Genomic DNA, 16,681 nt, shown 5'->3' with positions numbered 1-16,681 from the left:
TTGTAGCTCGGCGAAAGAATCGCGGAATGGGCCGCCCCTGCCTAGACAGCAATGTGGTGTTCTGGTGCCCTTTCCTTGAGAACGCCTCAAATGATCCTTGAAATTCTAAACATTCTGCCATAGCGTTGAATCATATCAGCTCCAAATCAATTGGTGCAAATGATTCATTCCCTTCCCTATCTCTGATGTAAACGAATCGATGCGCGATTAGATTATTCCATATTGAAATAGTTATGTCGTGCTAACAGTTGACAGAGTGACGTGAAAAGAAATTGACGTTCTAATTTTGAAAAATCAAAATGGCGCCGTGGTTAGAGTTACCGTTTGAGATTAAAGAAGTTACGCCGGAGGAAAATAAACTTATTACGAAGTGTATGTTAGGTAAGTTCAGTGATGACGGCGTTTTTCAGTGATCATGTATGTTTGGACCTAATAATTTACTTAATTGAAATATATTTCTTGTATCATTTTAAATTAATAATTTTTAAAACAACAAACACGGACAGCGTAGGTAAGGTTACCCTTAAGGCTAGATTTACTTGTATCTTTATATGAATAAACTGACAAAGCGGCTTTATAGCAATCGACAAAGTGGGACGTCTTCCCGCGCACACTCACATATAAGGTCCTAATTTATTAGTTGCAGATATTTTAACACATGATACTTTACATTAAAATAATTAACTTTAAATATAAATTAAGAAATCTTTTCATGTAACTTTTTTGATTTCATTTTCCTAACAAAAAATTAATTATAATTTCGTCTAAAAAAAATCATCATGTGCATTATCACATGTCACAATAACACTGTCTGTCATGTCAACAATTGTTTGTTGTAAATGTCGTAAAGGTTCGGCGGGAAAACTGCACATGTCATTGAAGTGGCCAGTTACAGTTAAGTAGTACGTAAAAGAGGTACTAGAATCTGTTCAATGAGTTTCATTTAATAATCACATAAACAGGGTGTTTTTACGTAGCAAATTTGTTTTTCCGTTTTCTCCAAAAAAAAACATCGTAAAAGCTGTAATGTTTCACGGTTCAATATACTCCAGAGACCGAGTACTATCAGCTGTAAAAATATCTGCATCTAATAAATTAGGACCTTATACAGGGTGTCCCAAGACTATGGGACATGAACGGAAAGTACCTTAAATATCGTAGATAGGGTATTTTGCTAAAACAAGACTTTATTTTATTTTTAAAATTAAGTAAAACTGCATTCATAGATTTTTAAATAATTACATGGTTAAACCGGGAATCAAACTCGCTACACGAGAAAAAAAACATCCTGTAATTTTGTCATACCGATCGATAGGTTTCATCATAAGGATTATTTTTCTCTAAATAACATAGTGTCGGACATAAAAAGAAGACCATGAATTTTAACATTTTACGTGGCATACTACTTAGCCTTAAATTTTGTCCATACAATATTTCCAAAAAAAATTTAAAATTTTTGAATGCAGTTTTGCCAAGTTTTAAAAATAAAATAAAGTCTTCTTTCAGCAACATATCCTATCTGTGATATTTTAGGTACTTTCCCTTCATGTCCCATGGTCTTGGGACACCCTGTATACTGTTTGAGCCACTGAAATTTAAACCGATTTATTTAACTATCAGGGTAGTCTTCTTTTTGGTAAAAAAATAAGTTTTTAACTTAAAACGTAGTAAAAATTAGTCTTAGCTCTTAGCCTATCCAGGCTTTCAATTCTAAATTACAAAAAAAATATGTTCTTTCTGAAGCACGTTGGGCAGGACGAGGTAAAAACAAGTATATTCTGATATAATAAATCCACGCCTAGTGACGAAAGACAGCTGACAGTATGGATACATCAAGGTGTTTATGATTTAAGCCCTCTCTGTTATCAGATCTAAATACCGATAACGAATTATTCTAGTTACGCGTACTACAAAATATAATATGCGTCCGAATTTTAGTGAAAAAAATATCAAACAACCTCACTGCGTTGGGGGCCTAAACTCAATTTGGGTTTTCGCGCCAACTAAATTTCTAAACCATTGCCCGTGTGGTGACGGTTTAACACTTTCGAAACCGGGCTCTACGCGGCGCTACGACATTTTCGCTACATACGGGGAAACCCATGTAATCGGCTACGCTTCTACGAGCGGTGTACCCGACAGTCGGGTTCTTGGTAGCGAAAGTGTTAAGAATTTCACCACCCCCCACAGACAGACACACACACAGACAGACAGACAAACAAACAGACAGACAGACAGACAGACACGTAAAACTTACAACACCCCGTCGGTTTTGCGTCGGGGGTTAAAAACTGTATTAAAAAAAATATCGAACTGATATTGTCTCAACAATTATTTGTAAGTAGGTACCAAATAAATAAATAAATAGATAAATATTATAGGACATTCTTACACAGATTGACTGAGCCCCACGGTAAGCTCAAGAAGGCCTGTGTTGTGAGTACTCACACAACGATATATATAATATATAAATACATACAGAGTGGGGCCTGTAACAAAGGCGAAGAATTGAACTGTAGGCTATTCTCCTTATACTGATCAACATTTGTTCAGTGACTTTTAAAAATTATGAAGTCTTTAAATTTTTAATTTTTCATACAAAATAAATATTAGCTTCAATGTACGCCATTATTGTTGTCACTGACGTTGTCTGTCACACTTTAGACTTAACAGAATGCGCAATACATTACCTCTTAGAAAAAACTTTCAAGGGTGATAAAAATCAAAATACAAGTTATTTTTAAAAGTCGCCGAACAAATGTTGATCAGTATAAGGGGAATAACCTAGAGTTCAATTCTTCGCCTTTGTTACAGGCCCCACTCTGTATACATAGAAAACATCCATGTCTAATGTTAAATTATGTTATAGAATTAATAATAAGTTGCTACACCCTCTCAGGGTTCTTGTTTAACATATTGTCATTTTGTTGTAGGTACATGATTTGCGAAATAAATGATTATGATTATGAAAATTTAAAGGATTGTAAACACTAGCATTACTAGCAATGCAACCGTTTAAATATAATAGTGTGTAAGGTTCTGTAGAGGAAACAATTAATTTGTTTACACTTTTTTTTTTATTAATAAATAAATATTATAGGACATTCTTACACAGATTGACTGAGGCCCACGGTAAGCTCAAGAAGGCTTGTGTTGTGGGTACTCAGACAACGATATATATAATATAAAATAATAATAAAATAAAATAAAATAAAAAGCGTTTTATAATATATAAATACTTATATATATAGAAAACATCCACGACTCAGGAACAAATATCTGTGCTCATCACACAAATAAATGCCCTTACCGGGATTCGAACCCGGGACCGCGGCGCAGCAGGCAGGGTCACTACCGACTGCGCCAGACCGGTCGTCAAACACATTCAAGTACAACTCTGTGTAGTGTAGGCCGGTTACAATGAAACATACTTAGTTGTCAGTTTGAGTTGTATCTAAATTTGTCAATAGATTATTTTCTGCTGGTCTACGTTGTGCTGTATTCCTACTATCCTGGATCCCAACTTTACAACATGCAATATATAAACTTGAACTTTTTATATACCTATAAATAAAAGTGAAGTTTTTATGAGTATAATTCAAATACATATTTATTGATAAAGAGTTTTTAAATGTTATCTGGATAATCATTGCTTAGTTAGAATTATATCAGAATAAAATATCTAAATATCTATCAGCAGATTGTTGTACAATTAATTAATTAGTTTACAAAAAACGAAGTCATTATACATATTTGGAGCATTCCACGAGAATGTCGCTAACGACATGCAATTCTTCTAATACTTCTGAAGACGCTAAGAAAGCGAAGTTGTGTCTGACAACCTTTCATGACTTGGTTAATAAATTGACAGTATTTTCTCGAGCTTTACTGATTTGATTAAAATAGCTGCCATACAAGGCAAAAGCATGTCGTAAGCGACTTTCTCGTGAATGCCGCATTATAGGAAATAATTAACGAGCTATACAAATAATTGTGAATATAATGGAATGATACTTGACATGTAACTAAAATACCTAGAGTGGGGAGATACCTATTTTTAAAGGAAACGAGTTAAATATAAAAGAAGATCGGCTCACATTAAAATATCACCTTCTTAGCATAAAAAAAGTCTTCTGTATTTTAAACTAAAACAGAAATACTTAAACGAGTACATGTTGTCAATAAATATTTGCATGACGTGCAAAAAGTGTTATTGCAGTTTATTCCTTTTTGTAAGCCGTAGTATTTTTTATGGACTTAGATTTAGATAAATTGTACTTGTAACACAGGATTACGACTGATAGAATTATTATTAATATGATAATGATTACTTTTTTGATAATTCCGACCTCGGTGCATGAGCACTAGTATTCGTACTCTGAACCAGAAGCGGTAATAATGATGCAGATATCTATTTGCTTAGTTATTCATACTACTTTAATACTTTGATAACGATTATGTAGGTTGTAAAGAAGAAAATAATGAAATACTCTTGAAATTAGATTTCTTTTTCCGGTACATTGAAATTATCACAATTCGACTTTTTGGTTTTTTAATAGATTTTTAAATAGATTTGTCTTGTGCCTTGAGTACATATTAAACACTTTTCTTTAAAAAATAGTACATAAAAAATTACAAATCGTCATGCTTTGAATTGATGAATTTATTAATTGTAAAAATATCATAAACACAAATACCTAGCTCTGAAAATTCTAAACTTAAGCTATATATGATGGTTTTGTAACTATATTTGATAAGTTTGTAACATGAGCAATGCGGAAAAGTTTTTGTCATTTGATGGAATAATTTTTTTTTTTTTCAATTACCTACAACACATAAGAAGGCATCGTGTCAGGTGCTTCGTAAAAAAATCTTTATCAGAGATTTATCAAGTGATCAAAACATAACGTCATTATCTATTTAATTAAATCTTAGAAACCCATTTATTGTTACGTAAATATGACGCTACTGATAAGAAAAATATTATGAAGTAAGTTTTGACGTTGGAACTTGTAAACGCCCAATAGCTTTCCCATAAAAACAATCTAGTAGAAACAAACAACAATATTTATTAGTAGTAGTAAATAAATAAATAATAAATAAATATTGATGGACACTTTACAACAGATCAACCTAGCCCCAAACTGAGCAAAGCTTCAGGAACAAATTATTTGTAAAACAATTTATTATACCAGAAAATAATTTATCGCTTTATGGGATCTCTTCCAGTTAACCTAACAATTGAAGGAGAATTATTTCAGTAAAGAAACGTAATATTGAAAACAGCGAGACTGTAACATAAGATGGTAATAAGATAATACTAATATACAAAGCCTTAGGACATACATATATTTCAAGGCCATTGAAGTATTTAGATCGAAAAAGATGGCGGAAAGATTTGTACGAGGGAGACGTAATGAATTGTTTTATTGAGCAGTGACACACATTATAAGTTATTAAAAAAAAAGTTTTGCTAGCGTTTCAAGTCTTTGGACGTAACTTATAGGAATAAATCAAAACAGCAATAAAGTGTAAAGCATGACAGCCACAAGTATACCTCACAACTGAAAGAAATGAATGACCAGCCTAGTGTTGTAGCCAATATCGAAGTTTCGAATCCCGATAAGGGTATTTATTTGTATTCTTACTTTAATCATCTTTATTTACCTACTTTCCTCTAAAGACGTTTTTAAACTTACGTGGGTGATGTTGAAATATTTAATCAATATACGGTTGTACTCACGTTACAATAATAATCAAGACTGTTCCTGCCGGTGTGTAAGGCTGCTAGAGCTCAACGAGGGTGCGGTATACTGGTAACGGAAGGACCTACGGAACTAATTTGTTCCGTAGGTCCTTCTGTCCTTGTCCTTTGAACCCTCCTTAGAACTTGTACACTCTTTTTTGATGTGTTCTTAATACAGCGAATAGGAGTGTATATGTTTCTAATGGGTTGGTAACGTGCACGTGACACTCCTTGAGTTGCAGGCGTCCATAGGTGACGGTGACCGCTTTCCATTAGGCGGACTGTATGCTTGTTTGCCACCGTCGTAGTATAGAAAAACATGTTCCGAGTCATTTCAGGAGGCCTGACCTCAGGCATGAGTGGTCGCGGTGGCTAGAACCCGAACGCTATACGGAGTAGGTATTGATTGATTGAAGGTATTCACCTTCCCCTCTTTAATTTACAGGATACACAAAACCCTTCGTGAAATGCGGGAAGAACGGCTACGTGATGCCCGGAGCCTTCAAGCATCACGCCGAGGCCATCTACAACATGGAAGTCAGACCGGACGATGTGTGGGTCGTCACTTTCCCAAGATCAGGTGAGAAACTAATCTAACCACAAAATTACAATTTTGAAAAATTCCCCGACATAGTGGACCAATTTTCATGAAACATGGCTAAGACCCGGCTAATTCAGATTTCAAACAAAAAAACTAAATCTAAATCGGTTTATTCGTTCGGTCCCTACGATGCCACACACACACACATAGACAGACAGACAGACATGTGAAACTTATAACACCCCGTCGTTTTTGCGTCGGGGGTTAAAAACTTCATAGCTTTAAACGTCTACCTATTCATACTAAAAAAACCGGCCAAGAGCGTGTCGGGCCACGCTCAGTGTAGGGTTCCGTAGTTTTCCGTATTTTTCTCAAAAACTACTGAACCTATCAAGTTCAAAATAATTTTCCTAGAAAGTCTTTATAAAGTTCTACTTTTGTGATTTTTTTCATATTTTTTAAACATATGGTTCAAAAGTTAGAGGGGGGGGACGCACTTTTTTTTTATCAAAAACCGGCCTTTAGGAGCGATTACTTCCGAAAATATAAATATTATCAAAAAACGATCTTAGTAAACCCTTATTCATTTTTAAATACCTATCCAACAATATATCACACGTTGGGGTTGGAATGAAAAAAAATATCAGCCCCCACTTTACATGTAGGGGGGGTACCCTAATAAAAATTTGTGTACCGTGATGATATACATATTGGTACCAAATTTCAGCTTTCTAGTGCTAACGGTTACTGAGATTATCCGCGGACGGACGGACGGACGGACGGACAGACAGACATGGCGAAACTATAAGGGTTACCCTAAAAAAAGCTACCTATACCACAGTGCACAGGATAATAGTAAGGAACGACATGCCGGGCATAATTATGATGTACCTAATTACCTATCGAATCTGTCACTGTCAAAAATAAATAAATAAATAAATATTATAGCACATTCTTACACAATACACAGATTGACTGAGTCCCACGGTAAGCTCAAGAAGGCTTGTGTTCCGTTTACTCAGACAACGATATATATAATATACAAATATTATATACATAGAAAACATCCATGACTCAGGAACAAATATCTGTGCTCATCACACAAATAAATTCCCTTACCGGGATTCGAACCCGGGACCGCGGCTTAGCAGGCAGGGTCACTACCGACTGCGCCAGACCGGTCGTGAATGACTCATACCGTGACTTTTGACATAAAATTGTAAGAATTCAACAATATACATATATTTCCTTATTACTTATAGTATTTTTATTTTATAATTTTATAAAAAAAAAAAAAAAACAATTTTATTTCGGATAAAAAACCCATAGCTGTTAGTAACATGTACATTTAACTTATAAAATAGTGTTAGTGGAATTACAGACTAATTATTAAACCTAGATATTTATTTATTTTATGTTGCTACAATATTTTTTTTATATCTACAATGAAATAGTAGGAAATTGACAACTTATATACAAAACTATGGCCAAAATGCTTTACATTTTATGTCAAACTCAAAATGTCATACATAGATACATAAATTAAAACACGACCGAAGGGAGTGTTTTAAATCGACACGAGTTACGAATTTCCTTTTTGCACGTGTATCGTACGACATTTTTCAGTACAGATGGCCTCCGAAGTTTCGACCTGACATTATAATGAACCACTTCTCGCACTAGTGCGTAAAAAAAGCATCATCTGTACTGAAATTTATGTGACAGGTCGAAACTTCGGAGGGTCATCTGTACTGAAAAACGTCGCATTTTTGCCAATGAACGCGACGTCAATCAACTAATACCGCAGGTTGATAATACTCGGCTCATTTTTGATAAAATTTCCACTATCTATGTCATGCCGCCAGATAGTATTTATATCTATAGATATTTTGCTAAAGCACTTCATAAAAATGTCGCGTAATGTAACATATTGACGTAATAAATTAGAAAACAATATTTTCCATGTCTGATATTGCAATGTGGAAAATAATTAATACTTCGTACCTATTCATTTATCGGATTTTAATTAATAGTATTTTATGCAACAGGCGTTTAAAGGAGGTCAAAAAAAACCGGCCAAGAGCGTGTCGGGCCACGCTCAGTGTAGGGTTCCGTAGTTTTCCGTATTTTTCTCAAAAACTACTGAACCTATCAAGTTCAAAACAATTTTCCTAGAAAGTCTTTATAAAGTTCTACTTTTGTGATTTTTTTCATATTTTTCAAACATATGGTTCAAAAGTTAGAGGGGGGGGACGCACTTTTTTTCCTTTAGGAGCGATTATTTCCGAAAATATTAATATTATCAAAAAACGATCTTAACAAAACCCTATTTATTTTTTAATACCTATCCAACAATATATCACACGTTGGGGTTGGAATGAAAAAAAATATCAGCCTCCACTTTACATGTAGGGGGGGTACCCTAATAAAACATTTTTTTCTATTTTTTATTTTTGCACTTTGTTGGCGTGATTGATATACATATTGGTACCAAATTTCAGCTTCCTAGTGCTAACGGTTACTGAGATTATCCGCGGACGGACGGACGGACGGACAGACAGACATGGCGAAACTATAAGGGTTCCTAGTTGACTACGGAACCCTAAAAAGACGAGTGGCGTGGGTAACAATTTGAGGTGAAGCCGAAATTGCTAATACTATAATAAACTCAAGCCTGTACTCTTAGCTCTCTTTTAGCTCTAAGCTTAGGCAGAGGCATTAAAGGGTTACAATAAAATGAATTAGCGGTTATCACTCACGCCACAACTAAGCCCACGTCCCACACCCACGGAATAAAATTATATCACACTAAATCTAGTAAATAAAAAAATTGAAGTTTTTTTTTACTTAAGAGCAATTCATACGGAATCTAGATCCTAATGACAAGTTTATACTTTACCCTCGTTAAAAATTAAAAATAAAAATTTTAGAAACAAAAGTTATACTTTATTTGAGGAGTGTTTTTTCAAAAGGGCTTTTTTCCATTTTTTCTTTTTTTTTAAACTATGAATGCCGTTTTTTTTAGTATAGAAAACTACGTGTTGTTTTGAGATTAAAGCTCAAAAAGCCTCGCCTTGATCTTTAAAAAAAAGAGTAACATCAAAGTTTAGAACACATTTTGAAAAATGTGTAATGATTATTTATGTGGATAAACCAATGTATGTAGTACAACACCATTGATATCAACTAACTTAATACAAAATCCAAAAATAAAATAAAACTATTTTAAAATAATAACACTTACGCTACAAGGCCACAACAAAAGGGCTTAATTCCCAAAAGTTCGCATCAAAAATGCTTAATTCTCAAAAACATATGGTAAATATTTATTTAGGTACACATGTTACGTTTGATGTAATCATAGCATTAACGTCAACTTACAATATTACAATTTTGCAAATTAAATATTAATTTCAAAATCAATACCGTGGAATTATGTTTTTTTCGATTTCCCAAAAAAAGTTCAAAGTGGAAATAAGCCCTTTTGAAAAGACACTCCTCATTTGTTTACATGAAAGTTAAATTCCATTGAAACCAAATGTACATCTTATTGTACATTGGGCGGCAAGAGGTTAAAGTTATGCAAACCATTTTCTTAGTAAATATACTTAGTAAATATATTTTTTTTTATTCAATATAATTATTATTTCTTAATTTTTATACATTAATGATAGACGACGAAATGGAGCTGTGGTATTGTCGGTAACTGGTTGAAAGTTCGCGAGTGGAAGAAGTAATCAGTAATTATTTATTTTGCTTTCTGAAAACTATACTTACTTCTGTTGGATTCCACTCGCGAAAGAGGCGCTTTGAATGGTGGAGGTGACATGACGCTGTTAGTTCTCATTAAAGATGTTGGTGTTGGGGTTCTGAAACTGCACCAAAAAAAGTTAGAATAGATTTTGGTGTTGGTGTTCAGAACCTGCACAAAAAAAATGTTGGAATGTATGGATCTAAAAAACCAACTCTCAATGCGTTGATGACGTTAACACTCCGCACCTTCGTTGAGCTTTTTGGCTGTAGTTTTCTTTAAGGTGGAATTTTCCAGTTGTGCTGTGTTCTAAATTTATTTAATATTAAACTATTTATTTTGAAATGTTATAGGTACAGGTATTTACCCTGGGCTTGGAGCACTTTGAGAGCCGTCTGAATGATGTAGCTCAATTTCCATGTTTTGCATTTGGAAAAGATGATATGAAATTCTGTAAAATAGATGATAAACATTTAATTCTTATTAAATGGTTTTAAAACTACTGGTTTACACTGCGCTCATAATATTTTGTAAATATACCATATGAAATGGTTAATAATTTAAAAATATGTAATATCGCTCGCAGACGTTTCTGCATGATAAAAAATAAATTTGGTTAATAATGACTTAAATGAATAAATTCCTTTCACCTAAAGCAAAAGTTATTATATTCATGGGTGTGTTTGATATTTTTGGTGGAAAGGTTGAGATAAAAGATGCAAAACTCGTGCAATGCAATGACTCTCTAGACCGTATCATTAGGATTTTTTATTTTTGTTCTTTGCCCGTTTTTAGTTTCATCATCATCAGGGCCCGTAACTTTCATGCCGATGACATAAATTTGACGTCACGCTGCATATCCTATATTTATATTCAAGAGTTTTATTTAATAATTAATCATTATTCATAAATTATTTTAATCATGACTTCAAAACTAATCTATTCATATGTGAAATAATTAATACCTACTTGATACTTGAAAAGTAAATTAAATTATTTGTTTATTTTTATACATACAATTTATTAAACAGTTTTGTTACCATATTTAAATAAATTATAAAAACAAAACAAATTGTTTCCTTTTCATTTCACGTATCGAGTAGGTATTAATTATTCCTTGTATGAATAGCTTACTTTTGAAGTCATTTGTAATCGATTAAATTTATTAATGAATAATGATTAATTATTACAATAGAACTATTTGAATCATCCTATATGTAGCGTGACGTCAAATTGATGTCATCGGCATGAAAGTTACGGGCCCTGATCATCATCCTCCTTGCGTTATCCCGGCATTTGCCACGGCTTATGGGAGCCTGGGGTACGCTTTTGACAACTATTTAATACCAAGACTTGGCGTAGGCACTAGTTTAACGGAAGCGACTGTCATCTGACCTTACAACCCGAAGGCTAACAAGGCCTTATTAGAATTAGTCAGGTTTCCTCACGATGTTTTCCTTCACCGGAAAGCGACTGGCAAATATCAAATGACATTTCGCACATAAGTTCCAAAAAACTCATTGGTACTAACCGGAGTTCGAACCCGCGACCTTCGGATCGAAAGTCACACGCTCTTACCGCTAGGCCACCAGCGCTTTTTTGTCAGTTTTTAGTTTATAAAGCAAAATTATTCTGGAAACCGATTCATGATTATATCATAAATACTTATTTTATTCTGCAGGGACTACATGGACACAAGAAATGGTCTGGCTGCTTAAAAACGATCTAGACTACCATCGGTCAAAGAAATCCCCCTTCATGAGAGATTTCCTATGTTAGAGTAAGTTTTTTTTTATATTAATACAATACAGCTATGAATATTCTGTCTAAAGGACCAGGGGAAAGATATGGAATGATATCATATCATATCCTTATGACATGACATGATATCGTTCTGGGCCTTATAGATATTTATTCATAAAAGTCGTCCGGTCGTTATATGAGTAAAGCTGTAGTACATACAGAGTGTAACAAAAATGGTGGTGATCCGTTTAAGGGCGTACTCAGTATCGTATTCTTATCAGGAAAAAGTAGAAGTATTTTTTTTTCGCTAAAAAATTTTCACTTTTGTATGAGCCGGGCCGCAATCTCCATACAAAGATAAAAAAATTTTTTGCGAAAAAAATTTTTTATCCTACTTTTTCCTGATGAGAATACGATACTGAATACGCCCTTAAACGGATCACCACCATTTTTGTTACACCCTGTATACAGCCCAGCTATGCGATAGGCTAACTTCGATAAGATCGTTGACCAACACAAGTCCTATAGTCAGTAAATGCGAGTTATTTGTATAGGCATAGTTAAGTGACATTTAGCGACAATCACGCGTCAACTAGGTACCGTAAATTATCAGTACTGCTACTTGTCAATAGATGTCGCAACGAACGAAAAGTCTAATGCTCACCAATTTTTAGCTAATATTACAATAGTATTAATCAGTATTCTGTTTTCAATTCGTTCTGCTTGTTATAAGTTGTAAACTGTTCTAATATTATTTTTTTGGCAAACGAGACACTGTGACACCTAGTATCGAGTAGTGGTACTGATAATTCACGATATTTGACGCGTGATTGTCGCTAGATGTCACTTAACTATGCCTATACAACAGCAGTGGCTGGTCCATACAAGCCGATTCCCACCGGCTTGCCTAAAATTGATTACTAGTAAAGTACCCAATGTTAAGGCAGGTTTCTTTTTGCTTTGGTGTTGTATAGCAGAAATTTTCACCAGCCGCCACTGCTATACAAATAACTCGCATTTGCTGATGTATGGAGTTCACAGACCAACCCCTATAGACATCCATTACAAGACGACTCGCGGTCAGCAGCCTTACTTGTATTTGCCATGATTATTCGCGGCGCTCGCCGTGCCCGATCAGTAGCGACCAAGTAACCGACCTGAAAGCAGCGCGTGTTTTTCGCAATAAAAAAATTGAAAAAGGGTATTTTGATGCCTTAAAGATGTCCACCTGTATTGTGAAATGGTGTGGAAAGATAACAACAAGCTCAAATTTAAAAACAGACGGCATTACATTCCACAAATAAGTCATATTTATAATTTATTCAGAGCCGGCATAGGTCAACTTACACTGGCTACTTACGCGACAGTAGAGGGACAGTCATACTTCTGTCCCAATCTGGCGCGACTTCCCACCGCCTTGAAACGACCAATCGCAGCGCGCCAAACACATTCCCCTCTCGCTCCTCGCGCCCCAAGCACTGGTGATTTGTACCGCGCACAAAATTTACAATATTCGTACTCTATAGGAGGTTCTCTGTGATGGAGTTACAACTCTTACATTACTTATTCCTCTATGCTATGACATGTATAAGTTGTGACTAGCAGTAAAACTAACGTTCTTACATCCTTGTAAAAGTCAATTTGTTTTTACAGGCTAACATCAAAAATACCAGAATTGGCATACAACTTCATCAAAGTAAACTTCATGAACATAGGAAATTTCCAAGGACTGGACAAGGCCGCTAAAACACCCAGCTGGGAACTTCTGAGAGACGCTCCATCCCCTCGCTTCATCAAAACACATTTACCACTGTCCCTTCTGCCTCCCAAGTTGTTGAAGACGGCCAAGGTCATATACGTGGCGAGGGACCCTAGAGATGTTTGTGTGTCATATTATTATTTACATAAATTGACGATGAAGGGTATGATAAGGACGTCGTTCAGGACTTTTTGGGAGACGTATAAGAGGGATTTATGTAAGTTAATTGTAATTTCTTCAGAAGTGGCTGTTGTGATTTTGAATATCTTGATGTGTTTTTCGTGCACATAATACTGTTTAATTTGTGAAACTATTTGCCACTTGGACCGCGTGGTAAAGACTGCCTTCAGTATTGATTGAAGTATCAAACTAATAGTATAATTTATATTGAGTACCTGTATTTGATTCGGAAGACACAAGTTTTTATTTATACTGTCTTGGTGCGTGAACTTCTTGTTTCTCTTTATAGTGCCATGGACACCAATCATATCGCACACAAATGAAGCATGGATGAAAAGACATGAACCGAATCTCCATTTTGTATTTTATGAAGATATGATTAAGGTGTGTACCTACTCTATATCTATTTATTTGCTCAGTATTATATTATGTTTTTCTAGACAAAAAAATTTATTACAAATAAGGCTTCTTTTTTCTTTCAGTTCCTTTTAATTGTACTTCTGTCTTTTTATTATTAGGTTTATTTTTTGGTCCGTATGATAGTATAATTGTTTAGGAACCTGTTCTTATTCCAATTTTGTCAGTAAAAATCATTGTAACTGAACATAATTTGTACGAATATTTAAAATTGTCATTGTCAGTTCTAATGATATTTTAACAAAAATATAATCTTCCAGGATCTCAGAAAAGAAGTCCGGAGCGTATGTAATTTCCTCGGAACGACAGAATACTCAGACAAAGAGCTCGACTACCTCACCAGCTACCTCAGCTTCGACAGTCTTAAGAAGAACAAAGCAGTTAATAACACGGTCAATGGGAATGGAATACAATTTATTAGAAAAGGTAAATTTATTTAGGTCTTTATCAGTTTTTTTCCTTTACTCTAATCTCATTAATCATTTCTCTATTGTTCCTCACCTAATCATTCACTTGCTTTTCATATCATCTCTTACATTTACCCATCTATTCTTTGGTTGTCTTCTCCCGTTTAATCCTTCTATATTCATTCGGAATAACGTTCTTGTCACATGATCTTTCTGCATCACATGTCCGTACTATGCTAGCGTATTTGCTCGTACTTTTTGTAAAATGGGTGAAACTTTTAGGCTTCCTTGATTTTGTAGTGTTCTCTTTTCTCGTAATCCTTTCTGCGTAATAGTGGTATTTGATGTGGATCGAGAAATTTTATATTTAAACGGCACAGGGTGTATAACCAGTCAAATGTTATTACTAGTTACCTAATTGCTTTTCTTTCTTTCTTTCAGGAGAAGCAGGTGGCTGGATATCACACTTTGACGCCAAAATGGAAGTCGAAGCCGAAGAATTCATGACATCCAGGTTGCAGGGTCTAGACCTCAAATACCCCTCTTTTAGCCCTGACAAGGAGTGTTCATACTTATGAATATTCATGTGAATGTAGACCAATTTTAATTAGGGCTATGTCTCTCTGCTACTGGACTATTGACTCACTCAAAGTTTATCTTTGAGCCTCGAAACGTCTATATATGTAGATCCCAGTGGCACTCTATTGCATTAGGATAACTGACCACCTGATGTGGCGTTTATGTTGAAAAAAAAAACTTCCATGAGTGCATGTGGAATAGATTTGACAATTTCTACAAGGAATTGAAAGAGGAAGGAAAAAGGGAAGACGAAGAAAGAAAAATAAATAATTCCGTAAAAGAAAACAAACACTTAAACGTGCTAAAACTTAGTGGAAGTCCTAATAAAATAAAAACAATATATACATACTTTGTATTAGAAGAGAATGATCAGATGACAGAAGACAGTCCAAATTATGAATGAGGACAGTTAATTTATAGTGTGAGGGGCGCTGTTATGTTTAAAATTAGTTTGCTAGACACAAAGATTTTAAATTTAATGTAACTTAGCTAATATTGTGTCAATTAATGCTTTACATTATGATTTGAGAAAAGAAGAAATTATAAGAGTATATAGGTAAATAATAATTGATTTTTAAAGGGCTGACTATAGTTTATAATCTTTAATACATCAGCAGCAAGCAAATATTTTTTATACAGTACAATAGAATTGCTGATTGTTAAGTTGAAATAATAAAATTGATTACAGAATTAGTGATTCACTAAAGAGCCATGCACAATTTATGTATATTTTATAGTTATTTAATATCTTTCTTGTAGAAATAAAAAATACACGGATATTTTCAAATTGAAGGAAATATAGAATGTTCTGACCAACTGAGTCACTGAGGCTTTAGTGAGACTTATTTTTTTATACCACGTCGGTACAAACAAGCATACGGTCCGCCTGATAGAAAGCGGTCACCGTCACCTATGGACGCCTGCAACACAACTTCATAAATACTGTGTGAAACTCTTTTTTCTCAGATGACTTTTTCAAGAATGTGTTTGACCCTTCTTCTTCTTCTTCGTGGTTAGGGACTATGTAAGGCTTCATAGATACATATTACAATATATATCATGACAATGACAATATGCAATATGATCACTAATTCTTAAATCAATCTATCTATCTAATATGTAGTCTCAGCATGTTCCTACATAATTTATAAGTAAATAATACGTATTTATTTATTGTTTTTGTCTGTTAGTGTCTATCTCTAAGAACACCTAATTCTAATAGGTATGTAAAGTAAATAAGACAAGATATGTCGTGCTCAAGGGATTTAAATCCACGTATCATGTGTACTTGTTAAATAAACACATTGCTATTAACTCTGTTTTTAATTTACCATCTACTTAATACCTTTTTTATTTTTGATTAATACATTTTGAAATAAGCTAGAGCTAGATAAGTTTTCACAATCAGCAAGTATACGTACTTCCGATTTTCATAATAGGTTAGTATGGTACCTGATTTCCTGCGGTATTAAGAGGTTTAAATGATTCATGGTTAACCAGTAACCAGTAGTAACTAGTAACCAGTGGTAACGCTGAGAATGAACGCAGCCAACGCGCG

The 16,681-nt window shown here is 34.3% G+C and overlaps 1 pseudogene; it reads left to right on the top strand.

Moving 5' to 3' along the window:
* Positions 1 to 247: 247 nt before the first annotated feature.
* On the top strand, positions 248 to 16,435 carry LOC125233635 (annotated as a pseudogene).
* Positions 16,436 to 16,681: the final 246 nt, after the last annotated feature.

The sequence above is a fragment of the Leguminivora glycinivorella genome, chromosome 14 (genome assembly GCF_023078275.1).
Source record: "Leguminivora glycinivorella isolate SPB_JAAS2020 chromosome 14, LegGlyc_1.1, whole genome shotgun sequence".
Classification (NCBI taxonomy): Eukaryota; Metazoa; Arthropoda; class Insecta; order Lepidoptera; family Tortricidae; genus Leguminivora; species Leguminivora glycinivorella.
This window is presented reverse-complemented; position numbering and strand designations above follow the sequence as displayed.